Raw genomic sequence first — 25,235 nt, 5'->3', positions numbered from 1 at the left:
ATAAGGGACTTGTACACAGAATATAAATGACTCTTACAACTCGACAATCAAAAAAGACAACCCAATTTAAAAATGAGCAAAAGACTTGCATAGGCTTTTCTTCAAAAGAAAGTACACAGATGGCCAATTAGCACATGAAAAGGGGCTTAATATGATTAGTCACAAGGGAAAGGCAATTCAATGAGGTATCAAGTAAAAAAAAGACAGTGGCGAGTACTAACAAGGATGAACATCCTCATGTATTGCTCATATATTTATTTACATTCTCACTAGCAGCATATGAGGATTCTAGGCAGTTCCTCAAAAACAGAGTTCCCATGAATTATAGCAATTCTGACCCGAGGTATACACCCAAGAGAAATGAAATCTATACACAAATCACCTTGCAAATGAAAGTTCGTCGTAGCATTATTCTAAAAGCCACACAGAAGAAACTGATCATCAATACATGGATAGATGGCCAAAAACAATGTGGCCTACGCACACAGTGAAATATGATTGGTCCACATAAAAGTGACAAAATGGTGACAAAGCTCCAGCATGGAGGAGCCTTGAAAACCTTAGGCTCAGTGGAGAGAGTCACTAAAGACTTCATTATTGGTGGCACACAACTGTAACCTAGCTACTTGGAAGGCTGAGGCAGGAGGACTGCAAGTTCAAGGTTAGTATAGTCAACTTAGTGAGACACTGTCTCAAAATTAATAGAATAATAATAAAAGTCAAAACGAAACAGGGATGTAGCTCAGGGTAGAGTTCCCCTGGGTTTAATCCCCAGTAACACACACACACACACACACACACACACACACACACACACACACACACCTCCTATGATTGTAAGACTCCATTTATATAAAATGTCCAGAATAAATAAATCTATAGAGACAGAAAGTAGGTTAGTGGTTACCCAGCATTGGCGAGGATGACTTAATGAGAAGAAAGTTTCTCTTTAGAGTGAAGAAAGTGTTCCAAAATTAGAGTACAGTGTTGGTGACACAAATTCCTCAACAGGCTAAAACTCACTGAGTTGTGCATTTTAAATGTATAGTATCTAAGTTTATGTCATGTAAATTGTAAGATTATATCTCAATAAAGCTATATTTAAAAAAGCAGATCAGAAATCTGGAATGAATTAGAAGGAGGATGCGAGCCCTCGTTCTGCCTGAGGGTTACAGTGTTGAACCCTGTCAAGCTGCCCGCCTAAATGACAGGCAAAGCAACGGGGGTCTCTCCTTGGTTAATACAAGGGTCTCCCAAGTCCCCATATTCCGGTGCCTCTTGTTATTTTGGAGCAGGGGGAAGGAGCAGAAGGACATGAATCTGTTGGGTCAAGCCCTGAGCTTTCTCCCTAGTGATATGCTCACAAAGTTCTGGGCATCCCCAACAAATGAAGATGCTAAGGGCAGGAAGGCATCCTGAGCAAGACGTTGATAGGCATCTGGAAGTCAAGGGCTTCCCTGGCTTTTGCCTTCCCAAGGAAACCCAGACCTAGAATTAAAAAAAAAAAAAAAAAAAAAAAAAAGTTTTAAGGAGAACTTGAAAACCTGCGATTCTCACTCCCGGAATCCCCACCCCCCTCCAGGAATCCCGGTCCCTCTCTGTAAGAAACACTGCTGAAGAATTTAAGAAATTCTGTTCATGATTTTAAGGAACACTTTGAATGATTAAAACTGTCCCTTGGCGAAACGCGATGTAAATGACAAAGGCAAAAAATGGGGGGGGGGGGCTCCGAGGGTATGCGGTTTCTTTAGGGTCTAAGATAAAATCCAGGTGATCCTCAATATTATTTCATTCATTTTTTTTTCCCTTTCTTTTTTCAAAGTCTCCTTGGAGAGCCCTTCTGGGGGGGAAGCGTCTCGGGGACCACCGCCCGAGGGCGAGCCTGGCGGAGAGATGGAGAGGGAGGGCCCCGGCGCCGACGGGACCAGACGGTGGGCATCTTTCTGGACTTCGGGTCCCTGCTCCGTGACAACGGGACCATTTGTGGGCCGCCTCCCAGCGGTGGCAGCGAGGAGCTGGGGAGGCCAGGTAGCCGGCGCGGACGCGGGCGGCGCGGTGGCCCCGGCGCAGGGCCCTACTGTGCGCGCGGGCGCGGCGCCGGCCCCGGCCGCTCCCTCGGGCGCGCGCCGCCGCCCCCGCCTCCGCCCCGCGCCCGCCCCCGGCCCCGCTCGGCTCGGTGGCGGGCAGGCGGGGCCCACCGCGCTGGGAGCGGAGCCCGAGCCGGAGCCGCCGCCTGGGGCGCTCGGCTCGGCCGCGGGGACACCGGAGCGGCCGCCACGCCGCCGCCAGCGCCGCAGGTCAGAGTCGCAGTGCCCGGCGGCGCCCGGGAAGGGGGCGCGCGGAGGTCGGGCCCGAGGGACCCGCGGACGGGGTCTGAGGGGACGCGGACCGACGGGCGGGTGAAGGGGTTCCGCGCTGAGGAACGGTCCCGGTCCCGGGAGGACCGAGACGGACAGGGTCACGGGTGACAGGCCAGCGGGGTCGCGGGCTGAGGGTGGCGTCCCGCGTGGGGCTGACCCGGCGTGGAGGACGCGGGCAGCACGCGAGGCGCGGGGACCGAGAGCCGCGGACGGTCTCTGCTGGGTAGACAGGAACCCGAGTGTCCCCGAGCCCAGGACAGGCCCCCCCTGGGGAGAGCGCGGGGAGCGCGGGGACCCTCCCGAGGACCGGGACCTCCGCGTCCCTGGAGGAGGTGCGCAGGCGTCGGGGAGCTTTGGGACCGGGGTGTCCGGGATGAGGAGGAGCGTGGCTCCCGCGTTCGTCCGTCCCGCGGCCGCGGAGTTCCCTGGACGGGGAGGTCGCCCCGAGTCTCCAAGAACTTCAGCAGCGGTGGCTTTCTGTGGGTCGTGGTGACAGTTTTCAGAGAGAGGCGCACTTGGGGCCACCTGGCCTGGGTGTACCGGCCCTGAGGGATGTCCACCGGGCTCCTCCCGGTTGGAGGGGATGCCGACTGCGGGTCCCCGGTCCCACCCGCACCCCCAGGTGTTTGGAAAGGTCAAATCGCTGTGATGTGGCTGCCACACGTGCCAGGCGTAAACTGCGTCGCTTTGTAGTCTGGCTGAGGGTACATAGGGGTGGAATCGGCCAACAGATCTGCCGTCCCCCGATGCTGGGGGTGGAGGTGGGTGTGCTGTCCTGGTACTTAATACTTCGGTATTTGGGGCGGGGCCTAAGGTAAGGAGGCAGAAACTGGGAGTCACCAAACTGCTGCTTTTATATAAGGGCAGTTGGTAGGTAAAGAAGGGGCCTTTACCTCTGCTGGTGATCAGAAGGCTGCATTTCTAAAGTCTTCTTGCTAACTCCCCATTACTTAGGTGAGTCGGCTCCCTTTAATTGCCTTTGGTTGGAATGTGTTGGTGAGATGTCCAAAACTGGCAAAATTACTCTCACCTTCTGTATTTGTATCATTATTATCTTGCAGTGTGCTTGTTTTACAGCAAGAATCGGATCCACTTGGGTCTGAGGCTAATGGTAGGGGGAAAAAAATAGTGTTAGTTATTTTAGGTGAAAAAGAGAATAGTTGGGGACAAAATATAGAATTAATCTGTGTTTATTCTCATTTGAAAATCAGACGAAGTGGTGAACTGAGCTCTAGGGTAGCTGTGGCTGGGGAAAAAATTCTTGATTTTGAAGTACATTAGTGGACTGTCAACTTTTTTCTAACATCATTCATGAAACAGTTGTTATTAAGAGTTATTAAGAAAAGCAATGAATAACTTATTCTTGAACCTGGGCAGGTCTTCAGCTAATCTCAGGTGTTCTGCTGCAGTCTTCCTGTCTATAGCTAAGTGACTGATCACTGACTGAAAACATAAGTAATGGGGATAGATGCTTCAGAAAATCTTTCTGGTGTGGGGAGTGACAGTCATTAAATGTGGTTTCTCAGAGAAACACTCTTATCAAAGTTGGGCAGAAACACTCTTAGTTGCTAACAATTAGTGTTTGGAGTGATATTTCAAAAGATTCTGTTGTGACTTTAATATTTGTGTAGTATATTTTCAGTCAGACTCTCTCTGGAGCTAAATATTGAACCATAATATTCATCTTAATATACAAAACTAATGTCGCGTTACCCCAAGAGTGAAGTGGGTTGCCAAACCATCCATTTTTGTCCTTCTTTAAACTTCACATAATTTTTCTCCTTTATTTAAATTATGAGATATTTGATATTTAATTTGCTGACGATTGTATCTTCAATAAAAAGGTCTTAGAACCAACTAGTGGCCTTCTCAATCTTCTGCAAGTCATTGGAAAGAGAGGAAAAACACTATTGATGCTTTAATTTTTTATTTTTATTTTCTTAAATTTTTTTTAGTGTTGATGGGTCTTTATTTTATTCACTTATTTATATGCAGTGAGGCAAGCGCTCCACCACTGAGCCACAACCCTAGCTCCTGATGCTTTTACTTTTTAATCAGAAACTTTTTTTCATATGTAAAAGTTTGTTTCTAGATTTTATAATAACTGCTATACACCCATGGCATCAGTGAAGTATAAAGTTTTGGAGAATTCCAGGCCGAAGACTTTTGTACTGTTGGTTGGTCATTCTTTGACATTTAAGAGAGTGTAATTTCTTCTTTTAAAAAAAATTAAAACTAAAATGGCCACTGGCATCATAATTTTTATTGAACTTGAGGGTACTTTGGAAATATTTTTGTGATTACTCCTTTTAACAATTAAATGCAATATTTTCTTCAAAGGAACTCATTTCCTTTAGCATCATTTCTTTATGTTTCAGAATTACTTTCCAAAAAGTCCTAGGTGACATTTTTTTTTAATTACAATATCTAAAAATCCTTACAACTTTTAAAATTCATATAGGACACAAAGTGTGATTTTAGGAATATCAGGTAGAAGTGGCTTACTGATCTTGCAACTTGATTATTTTTAATCAGTAAATGATATAAATATCAACAGATACTTATTTTCTCTTGTGTAATTCTGTGAAAATAAGAATGTTTGCCACTAACCTTGTCAAGATGGTTTTCTGTTGAAGCTGTCTATGAAAAGGCATCTCTGTGGAAACTTATCCAAGTGTTAATAACGCATTTCATTTAGTTTTCAAATTATGACGTGGTTATTAATAACAGAAGACTTTTGACAAATATGAAAAATATGTTTAAATAATATTTTCCAAGTGCTTTCTGTATCCTGGCCCAAATTTTTGCTTCTTTCATAGGATCTGTCTATGACCAGTGCACACAACAGAAAACGTTGGTCATTCTAATTTGTAGGTGTATTTCTGCTGATTTCATTGTCATTTGAACTTGGAAATATCACGGGCGTGATAAGATGTGGCAAATTTACTGCAAGAAGTTTTCACTTTTATAGGATTTCACTAAGTAAATATTAGTTGTAAAGGATTTTAAAAATTCACTAGTCGAGAAAACTGGATTTAAGTCAACCGGTCTGTGAGCACAAGCGTGCACTGTCCCCACAAACTATTAAACTGAATTTCCAACTTGCTTTGCCTTTTTTGGGGGGGGGGTAGATTCCTTCATTATCTATTCCTTAATTCTCTTCCTTCATACCTAAAAACAACATAAAGGGCAGCGATTTTAGGTTGTTTACAAAAAGTCCTTTGAGACTGATCCTATTTGACGCCACCAAAAAACAGTGAGATCTGTCAATATCCATCTTGCCAGCATAGAAAGCCCTAGAACGTCATACCGCATAGTTTCCTCGCAGACAACGTCAATATTTAAATTTGAAGATCATTTGAAATCTTCCTGGGGTTTCTTATTTACTATTTGTATTTTGTCTGAATACAGAAGTAGATTCAAGGGAGTTACACAGTACATGTTTTTTTTTTAATTTTTTTTATTTGTTTTAATTAGTTGTACATAACAGTAGAATGCATTTATGCACTTTGATATATCATACATAGATGGGATATAATTTCTCATTTTTCTGAGTGTACATGTTGTAGACTAATATTGGTCATGTAGTTACATATATATGTACAGTAATAAAGTCTGTTTCAGTACATGTTTTAAAGCTATTATTTAATAAAAAACGGTGAATTTTGATTTTTATTCACCTAACATACTTCATTAGATTCTTGGAAATCTATTCGCCCACGGTAGGCAATATTTGGGGGACATTTATAGTGTATGCTACAGTTATTACTTTAAGAAACGGGTTTATGTGTTCTTAGTATTTTTCTGACCATAAATGTACATCAGCAATTTAATACTGAGTATTCAGTTTAGAATATGAATGTTTACATTGTTTAACTGTTTCAGTTTTTTATAGCTGGGGCCAGTCACTTACCCTTTCTAGCTCAAGTTCCTCATTTGCGAAGTGGGAAAAATATTTCAGTTATTATTCCTTGTTCTGGGAGGTATGATTTTAAGACTTTTATCAGCAAACCTGTGTATCTTAAATGAGTAATTGACCTTCCTGAGTAGCTGTGTCATAGCTAACTCTTTTACTCTTTTAGTACACCCCAGTACTAATGTTGAGATTATTAGTTTGAAGATAATGCTTGTGAATTCATAAAATGTTTCTTAGAATATTTCATTATTCATTTTAAAATTATATTTCCTATTCCCTGATGACTTCAGACAAAAATCAAGTCTAATCTTCCATCTTTGTGAGTCCTGTGTACACAAGTAGATTAATATTTACTTTTTATGCGTCTAGAAGGCATGGATTGTGCTTTTATTTCACAAATCTCTATTATTTTTTTAATTGTGATTGGGCCCTTATTTATTTATTTGTTTGTTTATTTTTATGCAGTGCTGAGAATCAAACCCAGTGCCTCACACATACTAAGCAAGCGCTCCACCACTGAGCCGCAGCCGCAGCCTCAGCCCTAAATTTCTGTTGCTCACATTTTTTTTTTTCCCCAGTGCTGGGGATGGAATCCAGGGCCTCGTGCATGCTAGGCAAGCACTCTGCCACTGAGCTACATCCCAGCCCTCTGTTCTTTATGTCTCTATGGCGCAATCTGAGAATTTGTCAAACGTGTTATCGGGGAGCAAATGTGTTTTCCAGTGAGGCCGATTATCCGTCTGCTCGGAAGACAGTTTACTATGGAGCCTAAAAGACTAAGCAGTGACTTGTGCTTGTGTTTTAAAATGAGGTCCCTTTCAACAGGCAGTAACCAACAAGTAGTATTCCAGTAGCATGAAAAGTTAATATGCCTCCTAATAACTCACCTATTTATTAACAGGGAGCAATTGGACAAGTATATGATTAATCGTGTACTATCCAAGGAGTACGTTTTAAATTCTCCTTCAGAATGAAATAATACATATCATCTCGAAGTGTCTCCTGTGTGAGAAAGGAAGGGACTTGGACTGAGTGTTGCAAACAAGGGGCCGGATCCCCAGCGGCACTCTGGTGAGCTGAGAGTAGCCTGGAGTGACAGCGACTCAGGACTCACGTGTGGTGCCTGGGAGGATCCCTCCCACCCTTGCTGGGCCCGAGCTAACTGCACAGTGCACCTGGTCTACCCCTCTGCTCGCTCAGTCCCAAGCAAGCACCTAACTAAAAGGACAGGGAAATGGAAGGCAAAGAGTCAGTCGCTCAAGCTAGTACTGGTAGGTGGGGTGGGTGTCCCTGTCACCTCAAAAGCAAGTTCATTCATGTGGGTTTCCCTTTGGAGGCGGGGATCAAGGAGTTCATTAACGTCTACTCTCTTAATCGCAAGCATAATTTGTGCTTTTTTGGAGTCATTATTGCACCTTCAGGTATTCTAGTGAACAGGCCATTCTCAATTGAAGTTGGGACAGCAGGCAGTGAATTTCTTTTCGCAGCTGCATTTTCTCAGAACGGAAAGAAATGACATTGTCAATCCGTGCAACTTGAACCAATTAAAGTAAGATTTTAAAACCTCCCGGTCAGGATTTAAACTTGATCATAGAATGGTTTATTTCAATTTAATCCAGTATCTGTTTATTTTTATTATGCTTTGTTATTTTTTTTTAAAAAAATCATTTCATATGTTTATTATTTATGTATGTGTTTATTTATTTTGGTGCTGGGGATTGAACCCAGGGGCTCAAAACATGCTAAGCATACACTTCACTACCAAGCAAAAAACCCCAAGCCTCACTTCATTGGTCGGTTGGTTGGCTGGTTGGTTTTGAGGTTTTGGGGAATTGAACTCAGAGCCTTATGCATGTTGGGCAAGGGCTCTACCACTCCCAAGCCCCCACTTGATTGTTCTTAGAAAATAAATTCATTGCCAAAGTTTAACTGTTTCACTTTAAAAAAAAAAAAAAAGCCTTAATTTGTGGACTCATCTAAATGATATTATAGAGGTAAGACATATTGAGACAAATTATATGACCTCTGGGAAGAGTTCAGATTAGCATCAACCTAGGGCGAGAAGTCCTTCACAGTTTGCCACAGATAAGGAGAAGGTAGATAGGAGGGAGAGACAGCAATAGGGAAATACCCTGAGTAGGAGTGTGACAGATCCCTGTGTGCTCAACTCCCACCATCAACAGGATGTGTGGTTACGGTGTCCTGGAACAGAAGTTTGGTTTCAGAGAATTTACCCTGTTCCAGGATGACACTATAGGATTCTAGAATCACTGTATATTCTAAAAGTGCCACTTATCATTGTTCTCTGTGGCTCTCAGATTTCCTTCAGGAAAGAATCCAGAAAGGGAATGGAAAGAGGTTACACAATTTCACCCTGTATGTTTAAGCAATAAATCTTCCTTTATAGTGAGGGCCATGGGGAAACATAACTGTCAGACGGATTGAGTGCAATGGTGAAGTTCTGGAAAGAACTCCTTAAATGTCTTTATCGCTCTCAGGGCTGGAGTCCACTGTTAAAAAGCCATTGTTCCTAGCCGGGCAAATTCATAACATCGCTATCAGGAAGAACTTGAGCGAGTTGGTTATTTCCTTGCTACCTGAAAACAAGGCCTGGAAGAAGTAGAGAACGTATCTGGAGTTGAACAGAGGGGATCAGGAGAGAAAATAAATAAATAAAATTAAGGTAATGCTTGTCCCAGTTTCCCCCATGAGCCAGCCCCTGCGCAATAAAAAACGAAAATAACTGTGTGGGATAGCAGTGATAGGAAAAGATCTATGCACTCATCATGCCTTCATTTTTTTCTCTTAAAAATCAAAACAAGTTGCAAATCTTCCTCGAACCATTATGGCTTCAAAGAAAACAAGCAGTTATAAAATATCAATTTTCCTAGGCAACATTACAAAAGTCAGGAGGTATAAGACCGAGGTTGGTTAATGTAATCAAGTGGTCAAATAGTACGTCTCCTCTGTTTTCTCCATGTTAAATCAGTGTTCCACTCCTTATGAGTTAGTTCTGCCAGTTTGGAAAGTTGCTTCCTAAGAGATTGAAATGAGAGGGACTTTTCAATCACTTCAGGAAAAACAAAAATTAAAAAAAGGGACCAAAGAAGTAAAAATAATGTTTAAGGGCTGGGGTTGTGGCTCAGTGGTAGAGCACTTGCCTAGCACATGTGGGGCACTGGATTCAATCCTCAGCACCACATTAAAAAAAAAATCAATCAAATAAAGTTATAAAAAATAAATAATTAAAAAATAATGTTTCCGTCTTTGGCACACCCGCAGATCATAAAATTTCTTACATACTTTATTTTATTCTTTTGGCTGAAAATAGTTATTTCAAGGCAGTGGGTCTCTGTTAGAAATAAAAGTTCAGCTGGGTGTGGTGGTACACGCCTATCAACCCAGCCACTCAGGAGACTGAGGCAAGAGGATTGTGAGTTTGAGGCCAGCCTCAGCAATTTAGTGAGACCCTGTCTCAGAATAAAAAAAAATAAAAGGGACAGGGATAAAAGCATCACTGGTTTCAATCTCAAGTACCAAAAAAAAGAAAAAAAAAAGAAAAAAGAAAGAAAACCTTAGTAACTGTCTCAAGTTCATTAACTCTATGAATCAGCTAATTGTTGGTGTTTCACTGTTAAGTATGGGCCACCCTCATGCCTCATGACTAAGCACATTGCTTACTTGTCATTGATTTTCTACATGACCTTGCTCGTCCATAAATCTAAAACAGTATCCCAGTACCTTCCTAAATATTGTTCTTTTCTGGCAGTTGAAAATTAACCTATGTAAATAAGTTTTGAACTACATATGGAAAAGTGCCCAATATAAATTCTTTGCTCTTTTTATATAGTGAATAAGGTTTATAAAAGAAAACAAACATATGAATGATATAAATATAAGTGAAGTAGAAACTTCAAAAAAAAATCATTTGCATGTGTTGGTTTAATCCAGAAGAGTGAATAAAATACCCAGGCAGGCATTTGGCAATGTAGAATTACTACATGTTTTCCTAAAGCATTTGGAACTAGTTAGAAACATCCTGGCTTTATTTAAAGGCAGTATTATATATTTTTAAACTTTGTGTTCAACAAGGCTCAAATTTGTTGGTTTTTAGGACTAGAGTAGTTCAGTGTCAGCAGAAATATAGATTATCATTCTTTTGAAGGTAGGTGCCAACAGGGTTTCATATCTCTCTCTGCAACATGCAGCACAGTGCTTAAGAGACACAGTATAAATGTTTTTATAAGAATTAAGAAATAGCCAGGTGAGGTAGTGCATGCCTGTAATCCCAGCTACCTGGGAGGCTGAGGGAGGAGGAGGATCACTTTGAAGGCAGCCTGGGCAATTGAGTGAGACCCTGTCTCCAAATAAAAAAGTCTGGCAACATAGCTCAGTCCTAGAGCATGTTGTGCAGCATTTGAGAGGCCCTGGGTTTAATCCCCAGGAACCACCCCTCCCTGCCAAAATTAGTAATTGTCTAAGACAGTAATTCTCAAAGTGTGGTTCTGGAACCATCAGCATCAGCATCATTTTGGAAATTTTTGTTAGAAATGCAAATTATTGAGTCCCACCCTAGTCCTGCTGAATCAGAACCTCTGAAGATATCTGTGTTTTAGATATTCTAGTATAATATACTGTTCAGGGACCCTGGTCCAAGAAGATTCCTGCATCCCGTCTGATAGTGTGCAGAGCATTTGTCCATGCCCTCAGTCTGGATTTTATTTAGTAGGTTTTACCCTTGCCTAGAGTTAAATTGTTTGCCATATTTCTCCCCATTCAAAGAATCCTTTGCAACCATCCTGTAAAATTACCCCATTGACTTGTCCTTTTATCAGTAGAAAAGAAAAAAAAAATCTTAGCATTGCTGTCAATAAGCTCATGTCAAGACAGTCTGGCTGGCTCACTTCTTAGGGTGGGGCTGGTTCTTTTTTGTCTTAGAATGGTCATTAGAAATCCTGAGTCTCCAAATCAAAGACTGGATTTTTCTAAGACTGTGGGGGATGACCAAATCCTAGAGAAGTGGTTCACGTTAAACAGACTTTAAGATACAAATGTGTAATCTTGAATTCCAGCTGAATAATATACCTTTCCCAATGATTGCTGCTGATTTTTGTTTTTTCTGATCCAGGGAGTGGGTTGGGGGGGTTTAACTCAGGAGTGCAGTACATGCTTGGTATACATGGACTTTGGGTTTAAACTCTGGCAACACACACACACACACACACACACTTATGATTCAGGGACTGAAGAAATTTGGACTCACTATCTCTGATTTGATTTAGTTCAGTCCCCTTAGAAAGCAATTGGGTAATATGTTGCAAATTCTGATGCTATATCCCAGCTTCTAGGACTTTTTTCCAAAGGGCTGGAGAGTATAGGAAAAACTATATGTATAAAGACTTTCATAAAAAGCATTGTTACAAGAACCTGTAATTGGAAGTAACTTAAATATTTAATATTAGGGGAATGGTTAAGTAAATTATGGTACAGTGACTACATGGGATATACAGTTACTACAGTGACTTAGAAAACCACTAGCACCTCTGAAAAAATATTAAATAAAAAAATAGAAAAGGGCTGGGGATGTAGCTCAGTGTTATAGAGTACTTGCCTAGCATGCATGAGGACCTGGGTTTGATCTCCAGCAAACACACACACACACACACACACACACACACACACACACACACATACGTAAAAAATGTGTGTGCACTATTGATTATATAACATGTACATGAAAAATCTGGAAGGGACTATACAAAAGTCATAATAGTTATATTAAATTTGGACGTGGAAGACTTCATATGTATTTTTTCTCTCTTTTACAAAGTTTATACAGTAGTATAAAAATTACTTCTCTAATAAACCCTTATATGTATAGCTTTTCTTTCTTTTTAGTGTATCAGTGACCCTAACCAGTAAAGATCAAAGAAAAGAATATATTACACACTGAAAATCTTCTACCCCTTTCCACTCGCTTAAAGCCACGGAAGTCAGCATAAAGAAACCTAAATGATTTTTTTTTCTGTTATATCCAAATTTTTATTTCATACTTAAATTTTAGTTTGTACATTCGACTTCCCTGAACTCTTTGCCTGACTATTTGTAAAGGGGAGGGGGAACAAAATTTAATAATCCATCTCTCCGTTAACAGCCTTTTAATGTTTGCAGCCATATATAAGGTTCAATTTTGCTGATTTCTCAGAGCCTGCAATCCTTTTGATCTTTAGAATATGCTGGCAAATAGAGTTTTTTTTTAAACTGCTAGAGTTACTTTCTATTTATTTATTTATTTTTCTGTTGCCAGATATTGAACATAGGGGGTGTTTTACCACAGAGTAAGACTTCCCCAGGCCTTTATTTTCTGTTTTCATTTATATATTTGATTTTGAAACCGAGTTTTGCTAAGTTGGTGAGGCTGGCCCCCAAACTTGCAATCCTCCTCTCTCAGCCTCCTGAGTCACTGGAATGATAGGTGTGTACCACTGTACCCAACTCAGAGTTAATTTTTTTTTTAAGTCCTCCTCTTTTAAAATTTTTTTCCAAGAAAAACGTGTATCTATTATATTCTTTTTTTTTTTTTTTCTGTAACTGAATGACCTCATGATGGAGTTATTTGGTTTCCCAGCTCCTGGCAGAATGTTGAACTTGTAATCACAAATAGCAGCTGATGGAGAAGCAGGTCAAGGTAAACTCCTATAACCAATGACCATTATGAACCCTCGATGTAATGTGTGATAATAAATTTTGAAAATTAGCCCGAGAGTTAATGGTAGGAAGTGAATGAAGGTTTCCTAACATCTGTCTGAGCGTTGTAAAAGTTCCATATATTTACACATATCCGCACACAAAGAGGACAGTAAGAGCCCTTGAATTAATTCTTTCTTCATTTTTTTTCAGTGCATTGTTCTGGAAATCCCAAAGGAGAAAATTAAGTGCTTTTGCCTTTGACCCAGGTTACAGATTATCCTTTGGGGACTTCTTTTGTGAAATTTGTATCAACCTTCTGACTTAGCATAACCTTTACCTTAAAGTTTTAAAAAGCTATTAAGAAACAGTATATCCATCACAGTGACTATTTCTTCTCTCTGCCCTCCTGTGTCTCTGATTTCGTCCTTCCTACAGGCCAAGGCAAACTGCAGCTCACACAGTTCATTCTTAGAGTTCATGGGTAGAACTGACTCAGTGTGCTGATACCTCAAAGAGCAAACCCACTGAAAGCAAAGCTGTTTTGTTTTGCTGTTATTATTTTGGTGCTGGGCCTTGCACTTGCTAATAACCACACCTGCTCCAGCTCTGCCACTGAGCTACACGCCCAGCCCTTTTGATTTTTTTATTTTGAGACAAGGTCTCACTAAATTGCCCTCCTGCCTCAGCCTCCTGAGTAGCTGGGATTACAGAACTAGTCCACTATGCACTACATACTGAGCTATATACCTCCATCCCTTTTTATTTTATTTATTTTATTTACAGCAGCTAGCTAGATTCCCCAGACCAGCCTTGAACTTGCCATCCTCCTGCCTCAGCCTCCCAGGTCGCTGGGATTGCAGGCATGCCCCACCACGCCCAGTGGTATTACCGTTCTAAGAAATCCAGATGACAAGGTGATTGTACACTTTGCGCAAGGGATCTTTGTGTTGCGGTGTTCTCACGGTGAACTTACTGAAATGATTAACTATCCAAATGGATTTGGTTTAGAACTTTATTTACCAAAAAATTATTTATACTGAACAAAAATATAAAACAAAGTTCACTGAGAATAACCCATTAAAATAAAACACTTATTTTTTTTCTTGGGAAATGAAGTTGGCTATTTGAGGTAAAGATACCTCTTTGAGGTATCATCACATTGAATCTGTTCTGCGCACGCACTCTAAGATAAAAATGAATTGTGTGAACTTTAAAAGTCTCCGAAGGACTTGTACATATTTAGAATATAATATGTGAGTACAAGGAGACCCATATCCTGTTTTAAATAATCATCCTTTGATCAAATTATTGTAGCCACTTCCGGTTTCTATATTCACAGGTTGTCTAATAACCATTTCAGTTTTGTTTTTAAATTGTCATAAAATATCCTACTGACTACTTAGAAATAAATTCTGAATCTGAAATGGGGGCAAAGATAAGGAAAATAAATTTTGGAGGAATTTGTATGAAGTTACACAGGATTAGTTCTATCACATATACAGTGCCATGGGATGTTGAGCACACACCTCAATGCAGATTTAACCAAAGCTTTCAAATTTTTGCTCATTTAATTCCACAAACTCCACATTTTTGATTGACCTCTTAGCATTATGTATCCTTATGTGGAAGTCAAAATCAGCCCTTCTGAAAACTAACCTTATAAATGGTCACACTGGAGTTTTTAAAAGACCAGAGATTCCAACATGCTGACTAAATGAACTAGCACCTAGCACTGGCCTGACAAATAACCACAGCTCAATAAAAGTTGAGAAAAATCACTGATTGAACATGTGTGTTGGTGTGGTGGTGTCTTTAGGCCATTCACACAATTCACACCACCTGTTTGCCTGTACCTGATAGAACAGTCTTTGATCTTAACAAATACAGACACACATATAATGAATTTGTTTTTTATTATGAACATTAACATTTAATTGTCAAGTTGATTTCCTTTGACATAGGAAATATTTACCTTGGCTACCAGTTTTTGATTTCAGAAGACACAAATTAGTTTTGATCTTAGATTAAGCGAAACATTACAAGACAAATCTTTGCTGAAAGGTAATCAAATGCACCCCATATACCATGTTACACATTATATTTGCTAATTTGCCACCACATCTTTTAATTTTTAAATATAAGTTCTGTATACCACGAAAAATTGTTAATTCCTAGAGAACAGGAATGCATATTGTAGTTTTCCTCATTCTTCTTACATACATGCATTGCATACTTTTCTTAATTCACGGCCTGGTGCATATTATTTATGTTATTCTATTGACTTTATTTTGAAGAATATGTGCTTTTTCAATATCATGTGCAATTCTCAGTGCTACTGTTTCCCACATTTGAGGGGAATTCCCTGCATTGCTCATTAAAATGTTAATTTCCATTTTATATAACATTTTAAGGTACATAATGATTTGAAATTCATGCCAAAATAAATTTCCATTTCATTATTCTAAAACAGGCAAAATGGGATACAAAAAGGAAAAAAAAAAAAGTTAATTATAGACTTCAGCCTTCTCTTGTTGGATCCTTAGTTGTCCTGGTCAGAAGAACAGGTTTTTTAATGGCCTAAGGGCCAGAGCACTGTTTCACATTCCTGTTTGGAGGCTTCCAATGGCAACTGTTACAAAAATTCTGGTTAGTGCTACACCTGGAAAAAAAAGTTTTATAATGATGCAAAATACAACAGGTTATTCAGTCATATTATTCATGCATAAAATAAACCCATTCCCTTTCATACATTTTGTCCTATTAGATAAAACCCTATCAAGTTTTGACCTATTCGCTTGTTTATACTTTATAAAACAATTTAATTGCTCAGCTACTTCATACATGAATCACAAGTACTATCACCATAATTATTTAGCATTCATCTCCTTTACAAGGAAGAACTGTATTTAGGAACAACTTCCCATCAAAATACCAGGCAAACTGATTAACATAGAAAAGCAACAAATGGAGGAGGCTTATTTTACAGCGACTTGTGACATCTCTGGTCACCCACTCTTTCTGACAGAGCTTCATCTGTGGATGTAGGATGAAGGTAGGAGTCTGTTTGTTAAAGATCAGTGCAGGGAGCTGCCACCCTCTCAGCCCTTGGGCAACCCAGCATTTCTTGTCTGCTCCCACACCTGTTCAGCTATAAGGGCAAAGAAGTGTCCTGGCAGACAGAAGGAGGCTCTTGTCTTTAGAGAGAAGGAGGTTGAAGGAAGGATGAAGCAGAGGTCTGAGGCTTTCTCTTGATTATCCAGACTTTGGCTTTCTTAATTATTACTCCCCCTTGCAGTGCCCAACACAACAGATGGCACACCTGTTCAGGTAGGTGCTGTCTGTGCTCATGGAAAGACACCAGAGCTCCTTAGCCAGGACCCTGTAATCTGCACCCATCCGAAAGGACTCAGTCGAATTACTTAACCCACAATTCACAGCAGTATATGATTCAAGGCTGAAATAAGTAAGGCCGGAAATGAATGCTAGAAAAAAAACAGAAAAGGATTAAGATATGGGTGGAGGGGAGGATGGGGAGGGCCAGAAAAAGCCTTGTGGAGAAGCTGGGAAGAATTGAACTAGACTTTGAAAGTTCAAGATGGACAAGGTAGCCTTGAGAAAAAAAAAAATTTTTTTTTCATGTGCAGAGAAAGAAAGCAGGGCATCCAAGTATGATTCCATTTGCATATTCTTTTTTTTTTTTTAAAGAGAGAGTGAGAGAGTGAGAGAGAGAGAATTTTTAATATTTATTTTTAGTTCTCGGCGGACACAACATCTTTGTTGGTAGGTGGTGCTGAGGATCGAACCCGGGCCGCACGCATGCCAGGCGAGCCACATCCCCAGCCCCCCATTTGCATATTCTTAAAAATATTATTTTAGTTGTAGATGGACACAATGCCTTTATTTTATTTATTTTTATGTGGTGCTGAGGATCAAACCTAGTGCCTCACACATGCTAGGTGAGCGCTCTACCCCTGAGCCATCACCCCAGCTTCATTTGCATATTTGTACGGATTATTTATTCAGAGTTGGTCATTCTGTAGAGAGACAGCAGATTAGTGGTTGCCAGGGATGGGGAAAAGGAAGGGGAGCGACTGCTTAATGGATGCAGGATTTCCTCTGGAGGTGATGTAGATGTTTTGGAACCACATAGAGGAGGTTACTGCACAACTTTTTTTTTTTTTTAATGCTGGGGATCAATCCCCAGGGCCTTGTGCACGCTAGTCAAGTGCTTTGCCACCAATCTACATCCCCTACCCCTGGTTTCACTGCTTTAAGAATATCCTAACTAACCAGTTACCCTGCTCAGATCCTTACACATATGTATTGAAATTGTTTGTGGTCACTATGTGCCACTTCATTTGCTGGACGCGGAGACTACAGCAGTCAGGAAGACGGACAGCCAGTACGTACAATGATTGGGTGTCGATTACAGAGAGAGGGGCCAGGGATGTGGCACTGATTCAATCCTCAGTGCTTGGGGTGGGGGTAAAAAAAGAAGAAAGGAAAAGAAAAGGAAAAAAAAAAAAGAAACCCCCAAACCTGGAATAGTGACTAGTGAATAAGCACAACATTGGAGAAGCTTTTCAGAAATCAAGCAATTTGAGGTGGCTAGTTCAGGGTTATAAGAAGTAAGAAAAAATGGTTGAAAATAGAGATTTTTCGGTCTGATGATAAAAGGTCTGGAATGTAGGTGAAAGGAGTATGAGATTTATCTTATAAGAAGTCAGGAGATTCCAGGTCTTAAGAAGAGGAGTGAGATGATTTAATCAGAAGATTAAGTTAGCAGTCGAATGCAGGGAGGACGGTCAGAAAACTATTGCAAAATCTGGACCTAACATGTGAGAGGGGCCTGCAGGAACAAGGAGGAAGGGGAGATGGGGGCCATGCTGTATAGTAGAGTGACACTTAAGGTGTAGTCTGTGACTCAGTGCTGCTCCACACGTTGTTGACTACTAGCCTGGCACAAGTTAAGAACAGATTCGAGGATAAGCATTTTAAAATATTCATATTGTCACGATTTTGCATTTTTATAAGGGTATCCACAGTAGAGCAGGGAATAAAAAAAAATTCTTCCTTCACCCCAGACTTAGAGGACCACCATGCTAAATGATGAACTGAATGACCTTGTGGCTGAGTTCTGGAGGGAAGTTTTTGTTTGTGGTCCCTCTGTGCCACTTCATTTGCTGGACACGGAGACTAGAGCAGTCAGGAAGACACACAGCCACTGCATCGTCCTTCTTTGTCAAACAAGAGCTGGAAAGTATCAGCGGGACTCAGGATAAGGAAAGATTCGAATCACCACAGCCATCCAATAGTGGGACAGGCCACCTCTCGAGAAAGAAAATACTTTGTCATTAGACCTTTTCATTCACAAGGAAAAGTGACCATCTCCTAGGAAGTCTTGCCCTGGTGGGAGAAATGAAGGTAGGTGACTTGTAAGGTCACATCCTACCCCAAGGTACACTAATTCCTTATTCTATAATACTGACTTAGTAGAGTACATTTCCTTGGTAATTTGCTATCTTAAAATATTAATTTATACTAAGTGTCTGGTCATTTTCATCGGTACTTGTTATTGCATTTATGTCAAGATATTTATGCACAAATTAGGTTCATACATGCATCTTAGAGTTATCCCCTCTAAGTGCTGGGGATAGAACCCAGGGCCTCTTGCATGCTGAGCATGTGCTCTACCACCAAGCTACACCCCCAGCCACGCAGTTCCCCAATTCTTTTTAAAGAAGTTATTCTCCAGAGCCTTCTCAGCCATTCATTTATTTCCAGCCTTTATATTTATAGTAAGTTCCTCTTTCACGTGATGTTTTTCACAAGTAATGCAAATTTCTGCAGAATCAAGTTACATAAATTACAGCCAAGCTGCTGACCTTTAAATCATTTTGTTGTTGCTCCTGTGATGTAACGTCACGACTGAACAAGAACCAACATGACTCCCCTTTGGGGGATGTCTCTGGGTTGCCATTTTTGATAATGGGTGAGAGTTGAAATAACTTTTATTATTCAACCCATTTGACTTAGTCACTACAAATGTTGGATTGTAACTGTCAGCTAGTTTTTTGCAGTACTTGAACTTCCTAGATGGAGCCCTCATCCTTTTGTAGGAATGATAATCCTCACTCTTATTTAGGGGAAAATTCCGGAACGTGTTTAGCTCAAATAAGGGACAGTTCTTTTCATAAGGATTACTGTAGTGCTCATGGTATCAGAAGAAAAATGTTAGTTGTTAGAAGAAAATATTCACTCAAAGGCTAATATGGGGTCAAAAATAGCTCATTTCATTGTGTTTTATTAAAACTACAAATACCGATCTTTAAAATACATGTATTATTTTGACATGCGCCTAGAACAGCGCCTGATATATAATAGTTACTCAATAAATATTTATTGAATATTGTTTGGTGACATGAGGCGATGGACGGGACATTCCCAGTGGAAAAATAGCACGAGCATAGGAACAGAGGTTGGGAAAGCATGAGTTTAAAGAAAAGCAAAGAGAGTTTCTTTAACATGGCATTTTTGTGGGGTGAGCAATGGGAAGACTTTTGGGCCAAGTAGAGTCCGTGCCTTCTTCCTTTCCACACACAATATTTAAAATGTGAGTAAAGACCAATTCCTGTGCTTATATCCAAAGCGAATGGCCGAGCTTCAACATGCAAAAGTTATTCCCCATGGTGATTCTGGGTTTCTGGGCCTCTCTCTCCTTTTCTCTTTCCATTCCTTCCCTCTCTGTTCTGGAACTAGAGCTGGTTCTGCTTCCTTCTTTCCCTCCCACCTTTTCCATTCCCAGTGTTCCTGTATTCTTTTTTCCTCCTTCTTTTTCTCTCTCTGACCCCCCCCCCCATTCCCACCCCATGACTCCTCCTGTTTCTCAGTGCCTGTGTCTTTGGTTCAGTCTTTAACATGGAAAAGACATTTTTTTAAAAAAAAATCTGCTAATCAAATGATACATACAAGGATTTTTTATTCTGAATTTTACACAAACAACATGTTTATGTTGTTCTTTGTGAGACAAAATACAATTGGGCATCACTCAAAAATGAGTTTTCATTGATTTTTTAAAAAGTATTAAATGACTAATCCTTCAATGGGCAGACCTGGGTCAAGAGGCCTTGCCTGATAAAACCTTGTAAAAGCACCGTCGATTTTCGAGGGACCTCCTGATCGTCTTTAACAACCTTTGTTTCTACTCCATTTTTTCCAAACAGAACATTCAGCAGATGCTCCTTCAGCATATAATTTTTTTTATTGTGTCTTCATATGGGCAGTTGCACAAGAGCTAGAATATTTGTCTGTTTTGTTCATCCTGTTTCCCCCCGTCATCCACAACCCTGCTAACAAATAGCAGATGCTCCACAAATAATTGTCACTTTAATATTTTACTTCTATAGTCTCCTTCTATGTCCTAATCCTCAATAGCACCCATGACGTTTGGGAGTAAACTAACTCATTAGGATAATTTAGTTTACAATTGATTTATAAATGGAACCATATGATTTCATATTTGGAGATTGCTTTCTTTCCATTCATTGCTACCCTGCCCCCCACTTTTCCTTTATTCTATCCCACAGATAAAATCCTAAGCCAAATTGTCTTTTAACCATCTTTCTAAAAAAAATATGTTTCTTAATTAACTCAAGCACCAAAGATGTCAACTAGCTCTTGATAGTAGCAGTTAATAGTTATGGAGCACTTATTAGTTCTGTGTTGGATTTGAAGACCTCAACATACATTACCTCATTTTATTCTTCCAACGACCATATAAGGTATGTGCTATCAAGGTGAGAGGAAGAAATAGGTAGAGAGAGGCAAAATAACCTGCCAGGTGATTAAACAAGGCCTGAACTGTCTTGAACCCAAACACTTGTAAACGCAGCCACCCTGTCTTGCACAAGAGCCTAATTTTCCAGCATTTGACTTTCCAGAGCATGAGATGTCTGCACACACCCCCCACGACCATTCCATAGGAACAATTAGATCCACACAAACGTAACCATATTCAGGTGTAACCTGGATTAGATTTAAACTCGAGTTGTTCTGGTTCACTGCAAATCAGGTTTGTGTCTTCTAAGTCGTAAGTCACTTGAAAGAACAGTCCCTGTTCTTGTTCCTTGTGACAAGGTAAATTAGATACCAAATCATTAATTATATTCAGCAAATCTACCATCACTTAAAACCAACCACTATTAAGAAACACCCCCCCGTTTCTCTGTCCCTGTTTCTGTGTGCCCCCCAATTCCTCTTAATGCAAACAGAGTTAATTCATTATCTGAGGATATGGAAGTCAACTGAATAGTAAATTTTGTATGACTACTGTAAAAATCTGAGGGATAATGTGATTGGCCCATGTTGGGTTCTTTTCTCTGATGGAATCAGCTGTAGCAGAGTGGGGACAGGGCAGTAGCAGACCCAAATATAGCTGTACCTTGGAATCCACAGAGGTTGATCCCAGGACAACACAACTAGGGTACCCAAATCCCCAGATGCTCAAGTCCCTTATTTAAAATATCTCAACACTTGGCATGTCACCTACCCACATCCTTCCTGTATGTGTGGATTTTTTTGTTTGCCTCTTTGTTTGGTACTAGGGGTTGAACCCAGGGGTGCTCTACCACTAAGATACACCCTCAGTCTTTTTTATTTTTTATTGTAAGACAGGATACCTCTTAGTTTCTAAGATTGTCCTCAAACTGATGATCCCCCTGCGGCAGCTTCCTGAGGGGCTGGGATTCTAGGCATGTGCTACTATGCTGGCTTCCTGTATGCTTTTAATCATCTCTTGATGATGTAAATTACCTAATACAATGTAAGTGCTGTGCAAATAGTGGTTACACTCTATTGTAATCTATACACCTGTTAAGTGCAGATGGAATTTTTAAAAACATTTGCAATCCATAGTTGAATGAATCTGAGGATGCAGAGCCCCTATACGTGGAGCTCTGGCTGTGTTTAGTTTGGGATAAAAATTAGTCATTTGGAAATGTTTGCATCCTTCCACCTTCCCCCTTTTGAGAAAATGCTGTGTGAAAAAAATCAATGGGAGTGTGCTGAGGGCAAGAAGAGACTGAAGAGAACAAAGAGCCCATGCAACAGAAAATCTCAGAAGAAGTACCAGGACTCAAAAGTTGTCATAAGATGGGGTGAGAATCAGGAGAATCTGATTTCTGGGGAGCTAAGTAAGGGAGGAGACAGTTTCTTGAGTAGTGTGGAAAAAAAAATATTTCTCTGTGCTGGGGTTTGAACCCAGGGCCTTGTGCATTGTGCATGCTAGACAAGTGCTCTATCACTGAGCTACACCCACAGCCCCCCCCCCCCCCCCCCCCCGTTTTTATAGATTTCATTTTGGGTTGCCCAGGCTGATCCCAAACTTGTGACCCTCCTGCCTCAGGGTCCCAAGTACCTGGGATTACAGGCATCAGCCAGCATGCCCAGCAGGAATGGTATACTCAGTGCTTCTGAGACAAAGATAATGACGTGCTGGAACCAGTTCAGACCAGCTCAAGGAAGTCATTTGCTGAATTTTCAGGTCAGGATTGTAAGGATCCAGTGTTTATGCAGATCCATTATTGAGAATTAAATTGTATACATTTTAGTATTAAACAGGTTGTATTAAAAACAAGGGTACATATGCAAACCGCATCACTTTGTAATTATTCTACATTGTAGGGAATGGCTGGGGAAATTGGACCTGTGTGGTGGACCATGTTGTGTGTTACTGCACCAAGCTGTGCTGGGTGACATGTTGGTAGCTTCTAGTCCCACTGGAAGACTTTACGCCATAGAAGGTAGCAAATCTACAAATCAGAGCATTTTTTCCCCTTATGCCAGGAGAGTCAGTTAAACATTTATCAGCACACCATTAGAAAAATAGAGTGAAAATCAAGAGGTCCTAACGAAGTGAGCAAGAAGACAGCTTGTCAGTGGTACTTGAATTTCGTGGAAGAGTGGTTAGAGGAGGAGAATAACAGACAGTGCCTAGACAAGTGTTTTGAGACCAATAAAGTTCAGCAAATTGTTGTTGATGGTGTTTTGTATTTAACTGCAGAGCTTACAGAGTGTGCACAGAGCTGATGGTACTTTGTTAATATCCAGAAGTGGACACCACATGCAAATTTATTTTCTGGTGGAACCTCTTCTGTTGGAAGAGGAACTAGTTATTTGTAGCATATACCTTGGCTAATGCTGCTAGAGTATTTCACAATTAAGATGTCACTGGTTAAGTTTGAGACAAATATTATTGTTATTAAAGTTTTAAGAAGTTTTAATATCCTTTTACAGGAAATACTGTCAATAAGGTTGAATTTTATTGAGTACCTATTTTTTTTTTTTTTTTTGCTTTTTTTGGTGTAATCATATGGTTCCTTTTGAAATTTGACCTAGTACTGTGACTTTTTTGTTGGGGGAGGTACCATACTGGAGATTGAACCAACTCTACCACTGAGCTACATCTCTAGCCCTTTTTAATTTTTTTATTTTCAGATGGGGTCTCATTTAAACTGCTGGGGCTAGCCTCAAACTTATGATCCTCCTACCTCAGCCTCCGGGTCACAAGAATTACAGGTGTGACCCAGGAAATTTATAAATTTCCTGCACCTTTCTGAGATAATCCAACTATATTCTTTTAGTGTACTGTTGAAGTTTTTCAGTTTTGGGTTTTGGGGTTTTTTAGTGCCAGGGGTAGAACCCAGGGCCTCATACATGCTAGACAAGTGTGCTATCACCTATCACTGAGCTACATCCCAGGCCTGTTTAATTCTTCAGTTAGCATTTTACTTATAATTTTTTTTGAGAGAGAGAGAGATAGAATTTTTTAAAAATTTATTTTTCAGTTTTCGGTAGACACAACATCTTTATTTTTTATTTTATGTGGTGCTGAGGATCGAACCCAGCGCCCTGCGCATGCCAGGCTTGCGCGTTACCGCTTGAGCCACATCCCCAGCCCTAACTTATAATTTTGAATCAATATTAACACATAGAATTGATGTTTTTCTCTTTTTGTCAGGTTTTCAGATCATTATTATGCTATTTGGGGGAAATTAATATGGTCATTGTAACTTTTTGTACTCAGAGACACTTTTTTTTTTCCTTCTCTTATTTGTTCTACATTGTGTACAATCAGAAAGACTTTTATGTCTCTTCCTTGAAAGTTTGAAAAAAAATTCACCTATCAGATTGTGTAGGGCTGGGCTCTGTGGTACACATCTGTAATCCCAGCAGCTTGGAAGGCTGAGATGAGAGAATCTAGAGTTCAAAGCCAGTCTCAGCCAAAAGTGAGGTGCTAAGCAACTCAGGGAGCCCCTGTCTCTAAACTAAAAAATAGGACTGGGAATGTGGCTCAGTGGTCCAGTACCCCTGATTTCAATCCCCGGATCAAAAAAAAAAAAAAAAAAGATTGTCTAGGATCAGGGCTTTTCCCAGAAATTATTGTTTGATAAATTTTCAATTGTTTCTATTGTTAATTGTTTTTCTATTTCTATGGTCAATTTTTACCATTTATTCCATTTCAAACAGATTGGTCTGAGTAAATCTAAGAAGATTCTGCCAAAATAAAAAACTTAGATATAAAACAGTTGGATGAGAAATATGAACAGCCCCTCTAGTGTGCATTTTGTTAAAGGGTGAGGTGATTCCCTTTTGTCTTCACAGCCAGATCTCTGGCTTACAGGGCTGGGTAAAGGGGATTTATCACTAATAAGTATCAACCCATCTGTATTTAACTGACCAGACAGAGCATATAATCCCTGGCATAGATATCACCCCAGAACGATCTTGTCTCTGCCCTACTCTATTTTATCTCTGTAGTCGGTAACTTCCAAGATACAGTGCAATTCTGAAGAGATAGAGAAAGGAGAGTTCTGCTCTCAGGAGCGTGGGGAAAGCTTGGAGGATTCTATCTGCCTCTGAAAGTCCTAGGATTCAGCCCAGTTTTCTCTTGGATCCAACTCTTGAGGTTATAAGCGAGGAACAGGCAGCAGTTTCCACCAAATCTTTACCTTCTTGCTACTTCTTAATAAATTCGCATTTATTTCCAAGGGAAAGGGGGACAGGTAGTAAGGAAAGCTACCGTGACATAATCTTAACCTGGAATCAGTGTGGTTTAAGTTTTTGGATAGATATTTTTATTTATTAACATTATGATTTTTAATTAACATGATAATATTTAATTCATATTAATTAAATTGTTTATTTTCACACATATGAGACCTTTTCAAAGCTGTGTTAAGCATAAAAAGCTGACTTCATGTGTTACACAC

The 25,235-nt window shown here is 40.2% G+C and overlaps 1 protein-coding gene across 3 annotated transcripts in view; it reads left to right on the top strand.

Annotated features, from left to right (window-relative positions):
- Positions 1-2,164: 2,164 nt before the first annotated feature.
- Pparg (peroxisome proliferator activated receptor gamma) overlaps positions 2,165-25,235 on the top strand; it is a 167,105-nt gene continuing 144,034 nt past the window's right edge. The window contains exon 1 of one of the 3 annotated variants that reach the window (XM_078033457.1): positions 2,165-2,297. The gene's annotated coding sequence lies outside the window, so the exon portion shown is untranslated. Of the gene's footprint in view, positions 2,345-3,220; positions 3,315-25,235 lie in introns of those variants that run through there. The other 2 variants (XM_078033458.1, XM_013362176.3) reach the window with 2 other exon arrangements.

This window comes from Ictidomys tridecemlineatus, chromosome 16 (genome assembly GCF_052094955.1).
Source record: "Ictidomys tridecemlineatus isolate mIctTri1 chromosome 16, mIctTri1.hap1, whole genome shotgun sequence".
Lineage (NCBI taxonomy): Eukaryota > Metazoa > Chordata > Mammalia > Rodentia > Sciuridae > Ictidomys > Ictidomys tridecemlineatus.
This window is presented reverse-complemented; position numbering and strand designations above follow the sequence as displayed.